Here is a 16,829-nt window from a genome sequence, read left to right as displayed (position 1 = left end):
AATTTAGTATATAATCCTTCAGTCTCCACAGATGTCCACTTTGAAGTGTTCTGCTTGACATGTGGAGGATACATCTTGTTCCGTCTCAGTCTTCTTCCTGGATGGAACTTTTGCCTTTAAACTATTACAAAAGGAAGGATTGAAAGATGAATGGGAATTCACCTGGCATCATTGCCCAATGGATTATTCCATAGGTGCAAGGATCGATAGAAGGGTTGCAGCCCCACAAGCCAGGTTCCTGTCTTTTTATATAACCCTGCGTTTTTCCTGAAGTGAGGATTAGGATCCATACCTGTAACAAGTATTCTAATTTCAATAAGATTGGTGAGGCAATAGTGGCCCCTGGACCTCACTATCTTGTAGTTTAATTGATTGGGTACCTAGGTGTGACAGCACCCTGAAAAAGACAGAATTGAATCTTTTGCCCAAACTCCCTTCAGATCAGAATGTTTCAGGGGCTCTGAACAGATAAACATCATCTTTTCCTTACAGTCTCCCCAGTCATCCTCACACAGGCTTTTCGCCAGGAGAAACTGGAAGGGCCTAACAGTGGTTCCTCTTTAGGCTGAGAGCATTGGCCTATTTTCCTGTTTTATATCTAGGCACAAGTTTCTGTAGGGAATGAGCCTACAGTAGTTGTGCAAGTAGGCCAAATTAGATGGCTTGATTCACTAATTCAGGTCTTCCGACAGCTGGCTGGACAGGCACAAAATGCTTTGGATCTGGGTCCCCTCCTGCTTCACTAGCCTTCTACTTGCTCATTTGCCTCATTCATTGTATTGTTGAAAACTAAGTTTTCCCACCAGACATATCCAGTCAGTGCTCCTACTGGGTTCATCAGCAGTTGCTGGGCTATTTTCTCCTGCTACTGTGCTCTTCATTGCTGGATTAACAACATTTCTACTGGCTAAGTGGCACTTTGGTTGTTGAAGATATGTCAGAGATTTATTATTACAGGTATGTTCTGATTAACTGCTTTTCTGTTCACCACCACTATAATTTAAATCTTAAAACTCATATTTTAAATACATTGAGAGGGGGAGGGGAGAATTTGATGACTGAAGAAGATTGCACTGGCAGTACAGTTTGCAGCCTGGAGAGCTGACTGCTCCCCCCCCCCCGCCAGGGTTCAATGTGAACCTTCGAAATACTTCAACAATATGGATTCACAAAAGAAATTATGCCTGTTTGTGAATAAATTAGAAATACCGGCATTATGGAGTTTTGTGCACAACATACTTAAAACTACAACCTGAATTGTAGTTGCACAATTATTTATTGTAAAAAATTTTTACAACATTAATTGAAAATTGCAGTTTATCCCATCAGTCTTATCCATGTGGTTATTTTCGATAAAATATGCTATAAAGGTTAAGGTATTTTCCTGACAGGCACTAAAATTTGCGAGCTCCACCAGATACAAAATAAATAAAACAATGTTTCTGCTTATAAAATTAGCTTTGATTTTGCAAAAGCTATCAATTTCAGTTCTAGATATTTATTTGTATATTTTTAAAAATATTTTTATCATCTACACAATTTTTAAATTTTAAAACCTCCTGCAAGAGCCAATCAAAAATTCAAATGGCGATATTGGAGTTAATGAGCAATTGTTTTGTATAAACAGAATGGATCATGTTAATGGGTTAAACTGTCATCAAAATAGATTCACTTGATGTTGTCAAAATATTTTTCATAATTCAAGGTTGTGGTAATTCAGATTGATATAGTTGCATTTCTATTAAGTTCCTCTGATTACTGAGTGTGCTCCACAGCTTTAATCTTCAACATATTACTCTTCGAACGACTAAAGGCAAGTTATTGCAATCAGTTTCAGCATTTACATTATATGTTTAAATTGCATCCCAACTTTGTTTGAATTTTGTATCTGTGTAATTTTAAACCACATATTGCCTTTTATTTTGCTTTTTTTCTTCTTCTTGGTCCATCAAAGGCGATTTCTACTTCCCCAAAACGTTCCCTACTGCCCTAGCCCTGACTCACATCTTTCCCCAATTTCTCTCTTATTTGCAGTTCTAGGTTCATCTTGTCCATGAGACTTATTTCTTGTTCACTCACTTGGCATCGACAAGTTGGACTGAAGGGCCTGTTTCCACGCTGTAAACCTCTGACTTATTGCATTCCGACCATCCCATTGATCAACTTCTTGCCGGTTTTCATGTGAGCTAATATTGGAAGCAGTTTTGTCACTTCAGTTTGTTGTCATTACCCCACTCCTCAAACCTGATCCCGCTGCCTTATTAAACTACTGCCCTATCTCCATCTTCTCTTTCCTATTCAAAGTTCTTGAACGTGCTGATGGCTCCCAATCCTGACCAACTTTCCTCCAACTCCATATTTGAACCTCTCCAATTAGATTTCAGTCCTTACTAAAGTACAAGCACATAGCCTTTGTCAAAATACAAATCCCATCTTATTTGGGTAACCATGCAAACCTATCCCTCCTCATCCTCTTGACCTATAAGCAGCCTTTGACAGGATGGACCATGTTATTTTACTTTTTTAAAATTTGTTCAGGGATGTGGGCTTCACTGAATAGGCCAGCGTTTATTGCCCATCCCTAATTGCCCTTGAACTGAGTGGTTTGCTGGGCCATTTTAGAGGGCACTTAAGAGTCAAATATATTGGATCTGGAGTCACATGGAGGCCAGACTGGGTAGGGATGGCAGATTTCCTACCCTGAAGGACATTAGTGAACCAGATGGGTTTGTACAACAATTAACAATAGTTTCATGGTTTGTCATCATTAGACTTTTAATTCCAAATTTTTTTTATTGAATTCAAATTTCATCATCTGCCTCCCTGAATGCTTCTATTTCATTTCTAGCTGGGTAGATATGCCCTTTCCCATTCCATTCTTATCTATCTACTCATTGCCACAGATTCACTTGCAATGACTTGTCTTTCTGCATTATCTCTGGTATCTGCCAAAGATCTATCCTATTTCTCATCTACATGCTGTCAGTCAGCAACAACATTCAAAAACACAACAGTGATTTCCATAAACAGCAACTAAACCATCACCACCTTTCCCGACACTTCCACTCTCTTTGATTTAAGAACATAAACAAGGGGCCATTTCGCACTTTGAGTCTGTTCCACCGTTCAATATAACCTCAACTCCACCTTTAGCACAATCTCCATCGCTCTTAATTCCACAAGTATCTAAAAGTCTATCGAACTTTCTCTTAAACTGGGCAGCACGGTGGAACATTGGTTAGTGCTGCTGCCTCACAATGCCAGAGACCCGAGCTTGGGTCACTGTCTATGCAGAGTCTGCACATTCTCCCTCTGCCTGCACGGGTTTCCTCCGGATGCTACAGTTTCCTCCCACGATCTGAAAGACGAGCTGTTAGATGCATTGGCCATGCTAAATTCTCCCACAGTGTACCTGAACAGGCACTGGAGTATGGCATCTAGAGGATTTTCACAATAACGTTGTGGCATTGTTAGTGTTGTGGCGAATAAATAAATTGCTTCCTTAAATATACTCAATATTAAATATCCACATCTTCTGGGGTAGAGAATTCCAAAAATCTCCATCACTTTTAGTGAAGACATTCCTCCTCATCTAAATGACTGACTTTTTATTCTGAGACTGTGCCCTCTAGTTTCTGAATTGCCAGCCAGGAGAAACATTCTCCTGTATGAATTCAATTGTCACGGACAGAAGGGGGGCTCTGATATCGCCACTCTCTACCTATCACCAAGTCCACTTTGAATTTTAGGTTTCAATGCGATCACTTCATTATTCTGAATTCTATAAAATATCAGCTTTGTCTACTCAATCTTTCCTCAAATGATAGTGCCCGTTGTTGTACTCCTTACTGTACATAGGATCTCTATAATTACAGTAAGATTTCCTCACTTTTGTACTTCAATCCCATTGCAATAGGGCTAACATGCCGTTTGTTTTCCGAATTGCTTGCTAGAACTGCACATTCACATTCCGTGGGTTGTGTTTATGGACACTGGCCCCTCGGCAAAACAGCATTTCCCAGTTTCTGTTTCAAAAAAAAATTCTGGTTTTCTATTTTTTTCCAAAGTGGATAATGTTTCCTCACATTATGTTCCATCTGTCATGTTAATGCCCACTCAACTTGTCTACATCCGTTGCAAACTCTTTGCATCCTCCTCACGGATTAATTTCCCAAGTAACTTTGTTTCACCAGCAAGCGTGGAAATATGACATTCGGTCCCTTCATCTAAGTCATTGATAGAGATTAAAAATAGCTGAGGTCAAAACACTGACCTTTATGCTGTCCCACCAGTTGCAGCCTGCCAACATGAAAATGACCATTTTATTCCTTCTCTCTGTTTTCTATCCATTATGCAATATGCAATCCATGCTAATCTATTGTCACTAATCCATGAGTGCGATTTTTATGTAATAATCTTTTGTATGGCACTTTATCAAGTGCTTTTTTGAAAATCATTTATTGCTTTGCCCCTTATCTATCCTACCATTTATATTCTCAAAAACTTCTTAATACATTTCCATGACTCTTTGCTGACTTTGCCTAATCATATTGTGATTTTTCAAGGGATCTAATGATAGATTTTATCCTACAACTAATGTCAGGATTATGATTACGCATTTTATTTGTACTGTCATCACAATTCGGCATTTGCCCCCATTGACAACTTTTTAATCGACCAACCATTCATCTGTCTAGCATAACAAGCCGGTCGTCCCATTTCCTGTCTTCTCTATTTCTTGAATCGGTTTGCTACCTTCGAATGTATGGAGACTAACTTATGACTTAGATTTGTCGCACTGCTTCTCTGAAACCCATTGCTGGGTGAGCGGGATTTTCCACCAATTAAATATTTGGAAGATGAGACCAATGGGTGGAATTCTCTCATCCGGAACTAAATCCCATGACTGAGGAGGGAATGTGGCCAAAGGCAAAACACACCAGATCTTCCAGCTTCAACCTCGTTAATTATACAACTAGGTATCTTGCGCATATTCTGTGACGGCGCAATCTGCCCTAGAATCCAGGTGCTTTATTAAAAGACATCCAATACTACTGACTCACAGCTGAAGAAAGAAGATGAACCCCCTGAAAATGAACATAGATCTCTGAGAGCACTTTTGAGGCTGAAATATGAGAACTCTTGAGAAAGAAGATGGATCTGCAGGAATATTCTGAAGCTGGAGGATAGACCCCCTTTAGGACACCAAATCTGGAAGATCCAGCTGTAGATGTTCCCTCCACCAAATGCTGTGCAGTTCCGAGCTCCAGGATTGCAGGCGTTCTCCTTCCTGAACTGCAGAGGCAGCCACAGGCATGGTTCAGGTAAGTCCTGACATCTGCATGCCACATTGTTCCAGATGTGTTTTGTATTGGACTGTTATCCCACTGGCATGGCAGACAATCAGGTTTGGGTGGAAGAATCCAGTTAAGCCTCCATCTGCATCTCTTCAGTGGGATGCAAATCATGCCGGCCATCAGCGGATATTCCGATCTGCTATGTCCGGCACTGATGGAGGACCCCATGGGAAATTCACATCGGCAGAATACCAATTTTTGGGCTTCACAATGAAGAGCTGCCAATTTCCACTCCAATGGTCATCGAGCCCAGGGAAGGCTCATCGCTGCCTGGTTTTTCTCTACATATACTCAAGGCTGAACTGAACAGATCATTGGTTGAGGGAGTGGAGTATTATGAGGACAGGCAAGAAAGTGAAGTTAAGGCCACAATCACATCATCCATGATCGAATTGAATAGCAGAGCAGGTTCACTGGGTTGACTATCCAAATCCTGCTTCATCTTCCTAATCTAAAGCCTTATCTTGGAAGCCTCTTTTTCAGCCTGTTCTGATGAATTTGATAAGTATAGACAATAAACTACTGAGCTCAGCCACTTTTGGTCATCTGAATATTGTCCTATTCCTATTCTAACATTCCTTAGTATTTTTCAGGGGATAAATCTTCCGATCTCCAGATTGTTGGCGACTGAGCATCTGCCTAAAAATGCATGTTGGGACCCTGTGGAAGTCCTGATGCTCAGGCCTTTATGATGATTGTTGGGAAGTTTTAACCTTCTAATGGGCAATTCCCCTGCATCCAGGACCCTCTGAGAATGTCTCTGATTGGGAGCCAGAGAGACAGATCCACAGTACTTAACTGAATAGATACCCAAGAAACACCCAGTCCAACATCTGGATAATTACAAAACTGACCCTGACTGCCCAATTAATACTCCTCAAACTGAACCAGCTAACCCCCATGACCCAACTACTCACTTACCCTTCATCAACCTCACCCCTCTATTCCCCTCTACTTCACCCACCTCAGCCATTACATCACTGCACCTACACACTCAACCCACCTACCCATCTCATCCACTTACCCACCTCACTCTTTCGCTCATTCATACCCCTTAACTGACATTGAAACTGGACCTTTAAACCTACAACTCTTGGTGCTATAAAAGGGATGCAGCTTCTGTGCTGATCCACTTTGCTGCTGTCTGCATGGATTCCTGTGCTGAGCTAGTCTTTCAAGATGCTGTACTGTAAGTCTGACCATTTTAAACCGAACCAGTTAAGGGCACAGTAACCTGACAGTTCAGCATCAGATGCAGCATTTCCAATGCTGATCAGAAGACTTGGGACCTTGGCTTGGATTCTCCAATCTCTTTCACCCAACCACTGCTGCCAGCGGAGAACTTGGTGCTCTGCCAAATCTCCATTCATTGCACTTGGACCACAGAATCCTGGCAGTGGGTGAAGTCGAAGAATTTTGGCCTTTATCTCATTCATATGTGTAATTTTCAACATCCCTCTACTCTGCTGTGTGCATTCTTTAAAACTCAATTTAAAATTACAAGCAAATTGATTTTGTTTAGATACATTATCATTCTCTCATTATGCAAACAGTGAAAAATGTTGCAATCTGCTTCAACCACAACTTCAGTTTTTTAACAGGGCAAAGAGCAGGAAGTTGTTAAAAATCTATACTTGTTTTCGATTTGCCCAGGATTGCTATTGGGTACATGAATTGTTGGGTGAAGTTTTATGTCCCCCTCTCCCCACTTCACCCCCTCCCACATGGAACAAGGTAAAATCAGATGGCATGGTCGTGGTGCTGTGCCTATTACCAACACACCTTTTGTTTTATTCATTCGTGGGACATGGGTATCGCTGGCTGGCCAGGATTTATTGCTCCTAGTTGTTCTTGAACTGAGTGACTTGCTTAGCTGTTTCCTAGGGCAGTTGAGACATTGCTGTGCTCTGGAGTCACATATAGGCAGATTTCATTCCCTAAAGAACCAGATGGGTTTTTCTGACAATCGACAATGGTTTCATGCTCATCAGTAGATTCTTAATTTCAGATATCGTTTTCATTTCATTGAAATTCCAGCATCTGCCGCGGCAGGATTCGAGTCCAAGTCCCCAGAACATTAGCTGAGTTTCTGGATTAATAACCTTGCGAAAATACCATTAGGCCATTGCCTCCCCTGTATTTTAGCTTCAATGGACTGGACTGTCCCCCCCCCCCCCACCTTAACACACTCGATACCCCACAAGGAATTCTGCCCCCCCCCCCCCACCCCCCCACCTCTCTGACTAATCACCCTTCCAACAGTATTTCTCACCTCCCAACCGTGCATGGACATCGCTGGCTGGCCATCCCACCCCTCACCCCCGCCTCCAAACCCCACCTGCATGGGACTCACCTCCACAGCACCGCCCCCGCCTCACCCCCCCCCCCCCCCCCCGCCCCCCCACCCCCATCACCAACCCACAGACCCCAAGCAGCTCTGGCCATCAAAGGTGTCAGCTGAGTTTTCAAGAGCAGGTGAGTACGTATTAAAGTCTTGTAATTCCATTGAGTCAATGCTCATGAAAAGTTATGCCCAATGACTCATTATCACTCTGGGCCTCAAATGTTTGTACATATTTGTATATATCAGCAGCCATTCGTAAACTGGATGAAAACATGCTGCTGGCAATAGTTTGCCACTGTGAAAAAGAAGTGAAGTTAAAGTGTCCACATTGTTACAACAAAAAGATGTTCATTTTAATACAGTATCAATATCCAAACTCTGGCACCCTCAAGACTGAGACTTGATTTTCCTGGATATTGGCCAAATTCAATGACTAAATGAAATAAATTGTAAAAAAGGAAAAATAATATTTAAAAAAGAATAATTATTTTTGTACTTACAGCTTTTGAACTGACTTACCTTTATCTAATTTCTGTAGAGATTCTATTTTCTTGGCTGTACATAATGAATGATGCTTTCTTTTTGCAGTGTCACCCATGAGGGTATCTTCTAGCCAATTTGGCAAGATTGTGAGGGCCAGAAACGCAGGAATTTACAAACACCAGCGGCTTGAATGCTCTAGGTACAGCAACAGCATTAACAATGCATGGGCAGAGGTCAGGCAGTTCAGGTTGGACGGGTTGGATGCGGTTGAGAGAACTAGATCAGCGTGTCACTATAAAAGGTGGTGAAAACCAACAACTAGCCCGGCAGCCACAAAGAGATAGCACCTAGCCAAGTTGTTCTGGCATTTGGACAATATGTCTGAATTTCATTTCACTGAATATTAAATGGAATATTTTCAATAATGTCCAGTTTTCAGTCAGTTCTGACTTTCGGACAGCCTGATTTTCGAAGTCCAACCTGCAATGTGTCACATGCCAGGAGTAACTCATCCTTGAAATTGCAACTGTTCTCCACTATTTGATATATATATTTTTTTACAAATAGTTGAATAAAGTCTCTGGCCATAAAGGTCATTTGTACGTCAATCAAATGCTCTTGAAAAGGCTGTTCTCCTTTGATAGCTTGTCTTTGATTTCATAAACTTAGAAAATCTGACAATACTAATGAAGACTGAAGTATGTGAACTTGTTAACGGTTTATTTCCACTGACTTTGAACTTTTATGGTCTTGATGTCACTTACAAGGTTGAGTGATGTTTTAAAAAGGAAATCCCATCACACTCCTGTCTCAAAGGAAGACCTCTGACAATGTGCAATTAGGTTCGTCCCCTTATAAAACAAACAAGTCTCCAAAGCCTTCAGTTGCTTAAACTGTATATGTCTGTTTGAGTGGAAAGAAAAACATAAAGTTTATCCCACACTAATTGGCATTTTTATAATTGGAGGTTCATCAAGAGTTTATTTATTATACTGGGCAATTTGAAAGAAAATCTAGCACTAGACTTCAAGGTGTCATAGAATAAGGAATACAGGTAGTCTATACTGTTAATAGCTAAACTGTTGTCATGGTGAAAGTATCATCAAAGTCCTGCATTAAAGGTAGACATTGGAGATACTAGCCATAAGCTTCTCACCTTCCTTTGATATGGAGTTGCTAGCAGGGGACCGGAGAATCTTAAATGTTATATCCTTGTTCAGAAAAGAATGCAAGGATAAACCCAACAAGTGCAGCACTGTCAGTTTAACATCAATGGTGGGAAAGTTTTTAGAAATGATAATCTGGGAGAAAATCAAGTTCACTTAGTCAAGTGTGGATTAATTAGAGAAAACTGGTTCTGTTCAAGTGAAGTCTGAGAATCATAGAATCATACAATGCAGAAGAGGCCCTTTGGCCTATCGAGTCTGCACTGACACATTGGAAATGCCTGAACTCCCACCGAATCCCAACTGCCAGCACTTGGCTCATAGCCCTGAACAATATGATGTGGCAAGTGCTCATACAGATACTTTTAAAAGGATGTGAAGCAATCCAACTCTGCCGCCCTCCCAGGCAGCATGTTCGAGACCATCACCACCCTCTGGGTGAAAAGGTTTTTGATCAAATCCCCCTAACCTCCTGCCCCCACCTTGAACCTATGTCCCCTCGTGACAGACCCTTAAAGTAAGGGGAACATCTGCTCCTTGTCCATTCTGTCCATGTCTCTGATAATCTTGTACGTCTCATTTTGTTTAACTCACTTAACTTGTTTTTTTAAAAATGTAACATAGAAGTTGATGAAGGAAATTTGGTTGATGTGGTGTATTTGGATATCCAAACGGTGGTTGAAAAAGTGCCATGTGCTGAACTTGGCAGAATTGTCCCAGAATGGGACAATGATGCAAAAATAGCTGAAGGTAAAGGAACAGAGTAATTGTTTTCCAGGAGGAGACTTTGCAGTAGAATTCACTAGGGATCAAACAAGAAAGGTTAATTTAAAATTGGTGGCAGAAAAATTAGAAATACATTTAAAAGTACTCCTTAAAAAGACAGAAATTGTGAAATGGCACAATACCCACACATTGAAGAATAAAAAAGTACCCTGCTAGCATCCAAGTTGAGTTAGTTAGAATTCAGTTGCAAATGAAACAACTGGAATTAGAAAAATAAGAAAAAGATGAAGAAAGAAAGGCGAAAAAAGTGAATTCCAAAGGGAAAGAGAAAAAAAAGAGATGCAAAAATTTAAATTAGAATTTCAGACAGAAAACAAAGGAAGAAACCTTGATCTCAATGTAGAAAAATTTAGATTATACAAGCAGAGAGTAACAGGGAAAATTGACAATGATTGTACTTCTATGGTTTTGATTTGGTAAAGAGTATTGACCTAGTGCCTAAATTCATTGAAGAAGGAGTTGACATGCATTTCGTGTCATCTGAGAAAATTGCAAAGTAAAATTCTCAATGCAAACCGTACTCAAGAGGAAAACATTAGAAGTATTCTCATCTCTTTCCAGTTTACAGTCTAGTGATTACAATAGACTAAAGAATGCTGTTGCCAATGCATTTGTAAGAAGTCTCACAACACCAGATTGAAGTCCAACTAGTTTATTTGGAATCACGAGCTTTCAGAGCGCTGCTCCTTCCTCAGGTGAATCAGCGCTCAGAAAGCTTGTGATTCCAAATAATCCTGTTGGACTTTAACCTGGTGTTGTGAGACTTCTTACTGTGCCCACCCCAGTCCAAAGCTGGCATGTCCACATCACTGCATTTGCATTAGGGCTAGAAGCTTACAGGCAAAAGTTTAGAATCTGAGGAAGACACAAAATCTGACTTTTGTGGAATTTGCTCATTAAGAGAAAATGATTTTTGATTGTTGGTATAAGATAAAGAAGATTGAGCCAGAGTTTGAAAACATTGGAGAGATAATGTTAATTATAGAATTTTAAAGCTTACCCCTTTGGGAATAAAGACCCAGCCAGAAGACCATAAAGTTTCTGAGATCTGTTATAATGTCTGATGATCACAACGTGTCTCACCAACATGTCAGTAGCTACAGACCATTGTTTGCAAATCCATGTAGAAATTGCAGAGATAAGAGATTTGAGATTGAACAGACCATTGGTAGCATCGTGAAAAATAGCAGAAATTAAAAAGCATACCCCTCAGAATAGTAGAAGAGACAGTATAGAGGGATGAACAATCTTTTTCATTGAGAAAAATCATCTGAAAGCAGATCGTTGTAAATAAAAAACCCAAATGTGGCATTGTGGGCATACATAGCATGATTGCAAAAAATGTTGCACTGTTAGGTGTCACTTATGACAAACTTGGGGGGAAAAAACTTTAGAATGGGTGCAGAAGAGATAAATGAGAAAGACCCCAGAGATGATGTATTTCAGCTAAGTGACTGGAGAAGTTGGCATTGTTAAACTTAAAGAAGAGAAGGATTAGACAAAATTTGATAGAAGTGTTCATAATCATTAGGGGTCTAAAGATACAGTGTTCCCATTGGTGGTAGGACATCAATATAAGCTGATTGGGAAAACACGAAGAAGGTTTAGAACGGAGTTGAGGAGGAACTTCTTCACTCAAAGGTGGTGAATCTCTGGAATTCTCTGCCCGTTGAAGTGGTGGAGGCTGCCTCGCTAAATATTTTTAAGAAGCGGGTTGATGGGTTTTTGATAAGAGAAGGGATTAAGGGTTATGGGGAGAGGGCGGGAAAGTGGAACTGAGCCACGACAGATCAGCCATGATCTTATTGAATGGCGGGGCAGGCTCGAAGGGCTAGATGGCCTACTCCTGCTCCTATTTCTTATGTTCTTATGTTCTTATGTAAAATATATTTGGTATTCAGTGGTTAGAACCTGGGATGCATTGCATGACAATGTGATGGAGGCAGGTACAATTGGGGTTTTCAAGTGGGAATTGAATAAACATCCAGAAAGAACGATTTGCAGGACTACAGGGAAGAGGGGAAGACAGTGGATTAGTTGAATTCTCACAAAGATCTGTCATGGACCTAAGAAGTCAAACGGCCTTCTGTGCTGCAGCCACTCCATGATTCTTATTGGCCGACTGAGTTCTCATTGCTTTTCTGATTGTTTCTGAACTGATTTTCCTATAAACCTATTCAAAAACCGCATTTTAGAAACATTATAAAACTATCATTCCTGTAAAAATAGGCTGCATTGATTAATTGGGGGTGGCACAATGACACAGTGGTTAGCACTGCTGCCTCAGTGCCAAGGATCCAGGTTCGACCCCCAATTTGGATCACTGTCTGTGAGGAGCCTGCATGCTCTCCTCATGTCTGCGTGCGTTTCCTTCGGGTGCTCTGGTTTCCTCCCACAGTCCAAAATTCATGTCGGTTAGGTGCATTGGCCACGCTAAATTCTCCCTCAACGTACCCAACAGGTGCCAGAGTGTGGCGACTAGGAGATTTTCCCAATAACTTCAGTGCAGTGTTAATATATCCCTGCTTGTGACACTAATAAATAAAGCGCATTCTATTTCCAAAAGAAACTCCTGCCTTCCAATTTGTAAGTATTTCCAGCAAAGGCCAACACAACAGTTTATAGTTCTAGTTGGGCTAAAACATTGGAGCATTTTTTATTCACATTCAACTAAGCAAAGCTGCCTAAGGCATGATTTGCTTATCCATTTTATTGTCCTTTATCTTCCGAAGATGTGAACAAAAAACATTTTCCTGGCAAGTCTACTTTCCACAGATGTTCACTGTCTCTTCCCTATCCCCACAATATTAAATCCACTTCAGAGTCACTTTCTATTCACACCAGCCTAAACTAGTGTTCCGAACAGTCCAGGGGAGTTGGTGCTTCTTGTGCAGAATCAACTGATTGTCTATGTTGAATTAGCTGACTTCAGTTATTGAGAGGTGAAAATATTATATCTTGTCTCAATCCTGTTGGACTAAAGGTGATAAAGAAATCATCCAGTGCATGTTTTAATTTACCTGTGCGATGTGGGGACAGTGGCAAATCCAGCATTTATTGCCGATCCCATGCAGTATGGATATATCCACCAAGCTGTTATGGAAGGACTTCCAAATACATAGGATGAAATAAATGGAAGGAAAGAATGATTAGATTCAGAGAAATACAAGAGATGGAAAAAAAGAATAATCTAACACTCTAACAACAAATAAAGGCTATAGGAATGACACCCTACACTTGCAAAAGTCAGTGCCATGACGTTGTTTTGTAGTAATTAAGACCCATCATATCATCAAAAGGATAATGAAGTTCAAATGGACAAACCCTAGCAATTTGTGGCAAGTTTAGATATTAGCACGGAAACCTAATGCAGTGCTATTTAAATAATAGGCTAGATGGCAAGATATTGGCCCATAACATAGTGGTTCTCCAAAGTTGAATTTGGGGATAATCCAATGATGAGCTGAGGAATCCCTCTCAGAAGTTCCCACATAAGGGTTTACCTGGCAATTGCTCAGAAGTGCTAACTTCACCTGGACAATTGTACTGGGCTGGAAATCATCCGACAGAAGTGATTTAAATTATCAACTTTCAATGGTTTTTGCCAATTTTACTTGATAATTACTCCGAATGAGTTAGGAGGGAAAAAGCATTTCTAACTCTGCCAGAAAGACTGATCTAGCCTTGCAGGAGACACCCCACACACGCAATCCCCAGCAGACCTACCAAACCACCCCCATGTAACCCCCTCCACTTCCGTTCTGTCTGACCCTTACTCCTCTTCTCTCCAACCACCCCCATCACTCCAACCCACCATGTGGCTCTGACCCCTCCCTCTCCATTCTGACCCCACCTCTGGTTATGACACCACACCTCCCCCTAACTTCCACTCCACCCTCCACTTTGACCCCCTCTGGCTCCAACCAACCCCTGTCCATCCACTCTAACCCTGCTCCCCTCCATGCTCTGACACCTCTCCGCATCTCCAGCCCCCCCGCTCTGGCTCCGACAAAGTTTGCCAATCTGAGGATTTATGGACTATGATTTTTATGCAGCTTAAGGAGGAATGGTGTATTTTGGTGGATAACTTGCAAACATCTGCCTTCAGCTATAGAATTCCACTTGCCAAAAGTTTCTGTCTGATTTGTGCATAAATAACAGCACCATTAAGCTCATCATTTTATTTGCAGCAAAATCTGCTCCACAAGTTTTAAATTATTATTGGTCATGAAACACAGATCAACACTGCATTTGTAACATAAATATTGCAAGGTAAATGATTGCATGTAGAAGCATTTAACTGTTTGCATTGTAAAGCTGTAGAGTTGTGGCTGATGTTGGATATTACGAACATATCACTATTGATGGGGTGAGAAAGTGAGTAAGGTGGACAATATCGAAAGTCATCCATACACATCTCTCAATTTTTATTCGCATCGTCTCCACCAGAGGAGCAAAGAGAACCTCCTTGTTTTACATTTAGGGAAGTTTACTAAAAAGTTATAAACTTACCTGCTTAGCCATTAAACCCAGAAGAACTGATGATTTGGTGGAAATTTGTTGTCTGTCAATCAACTTTTGATGCAATTGTCATAGATTCAGTGGATAGATTTCTGTGAGGCAGGAGTATAATGATATGGATTAATTGGTTGCAGCTTGCATCAAAGGCCTTTCATTCAGCAACAACAATTATTGAATCTTTGAGAACAAAGGCTCCTCTCTTGTTCTGGCTTTGAACTATTCACTTAACCTACTTTCTGCTGCTCTCTGTTTTCCGAAGGTGAAGAATAACTACCTCAAGAGAAAAATGATTAAAACACCTATTCTTCACACAGATGACATTTTTCATGATCCTTTCTGTTCTGATCCACCAAGCAATCTTTCCTGCCTTCCTTTTGAGTGTAGTTAAGAACTGTACTTTTTGACTTGTGTGAATTCTGATAGAAATGGACGTGTGGCTATGAAAGAGCATTGTAGCCATTATCCGCTTCCTACTGTCTCTTGCTTTTAAGCGCTCCAGTTTATGGTATAACTATGGTTTTAGACTGGCGTTCATTCTTTTTCATTCCAAACTGTTATTGAGACTTATGAGCTCCAGCTCTGTTCCTGTCTGTAGTTTGGTCTCTTCAGGATTTTTAGCTTTTCTTTATTGTAAACATATAACAATGAAGGTGGTAAATTGCATCTCTGCTTGCATCTATTGTTTGTGAGGTTACAATTGGTTACTGGTATATCCTACTGGTTCGTTTGTATTGACTCTCAAGTGTTATAAGCTTTTTGCTTTTTTTTATTAATCGTAGAATCGACAGTGCAGAAGGAGGCCATTTCGCCCATCGAGGCTACACCAACATTTTGATAGAGCATCTTACCCAGGCCCTATCCCTGCAAACCAATGTGTTTACCCCACTAATCCCTTTAACCTTATTTTGCTTTTTTTATTTAACTTTCAAAACATATTTTTATTTTATTAGCTATCTATAATTATATGTATAATCTAACAGAAATCCAATTTAGACACAGGGTTTTTTGAAGGCATTGTAAAAGTAACTTTAGCCTGCAGTTGACAGCTGTGACTCATAGTAATTAAAAGTTCAATACTCTCTCTGGTACACCACTAGATTTTACATATACAAGACTTATTCCAGTCTTAGCGACATAGGAGAAGATTTTCTAATATTTAGTAAGTTATAAATATCTAATTCTTTATTAATGTTAGTGGTTTATAGGTGATATTTAGTTCTGGGATGTTTAAAGTTGTAAAGTGTAGACTAATTAAATTTGTGGGCTTTACCAATTGCCAGAACACTGAAAAGAAAATAATACTTCAGAAGGTTACTCATGTTTGTTTAATAGAGTCAGCATTCAGTGAACCCTGAAATGTCACATCTCATGGGAGCAAAACACTATGGATGTTTATTCAGCACATTGTATTTTTATTACATCATCATGGGGATGGGTGGAGGTTAAGAAAGTTCTCTGCTTTCAAGTTATTTCAGTGCTTTGCAGCAGGGAAAGAGGCTTAATATCAAAAAGGTACTGTTGTTAACAGGAATCAGACAGTTAGGGCTCAGGGAAACCCTGAGAGTTGATCAGTGCAGCTGTTGATTGCAGTTTGGAACTCATATGGTTTGCAGCTCACAGTGGAGCCCTGGGAGCTATTAGCAGACTCCAAGCAGTAAGGGCTTATAGAAGTCCAAGGGAGTTGAGAAGGCAACAGGAGGTAATTTGTTCTACTCAGAAAGCCCTTGGAGCCAGTTGTAGCTCAGTATATCTAAGGGAGTGGAGGTTTGCGAAACCCAGGGGCAGTGCCAGGTTAGTGAATGTAGCTGTCTGCAAAGGAGTTAGAGGTGTTCTAATAATTAGAGGTGGGAGTGAAACTTTGTGAATCTCATGGAACACAGTTTCAGGAGAAGAGCTTGAACCATTAGAATGTGAGCAGTCGTTGAGACAGTTCAAGTCAGAGTGGTTAGGCAGAATTCAAAGACTCATTCTTCAAAAATGAAGAGTTGAAATCCCTTGTGGGGGAACCATTTTAATAAGATATTGTGACTCACCATGGCCGCTAACATCTGGATTATATGCTGAAAAATCCATGGGATTTGTCTTGGTCACATCTACCATCAACATGCAGTACGATATGTGTTTGAACGGTACCCAAGGTGACCGGTACGGCTCAAAATTTAGACAATATGA

Source organism: Carcharhinus amblyrhynchos, chromosome 5, assembly GCF_965287045.1.
Source record: "Carcharhinus amblyrhynchos chromosome 5, sCarAmb.v2.hapA, whole genome shotgun sequence".
Taxonomy (NCBI): domain Eukaryota; kingdom Metazoa; phylum Chordata; class Chondrichthyes; order Carcharhiniformes; family Carcharhinidae; genus Carcharhinus; species Carcharhinus amblyrhynchos.
Note: the sequence above shows the minus strand (reverse complement) of the source record.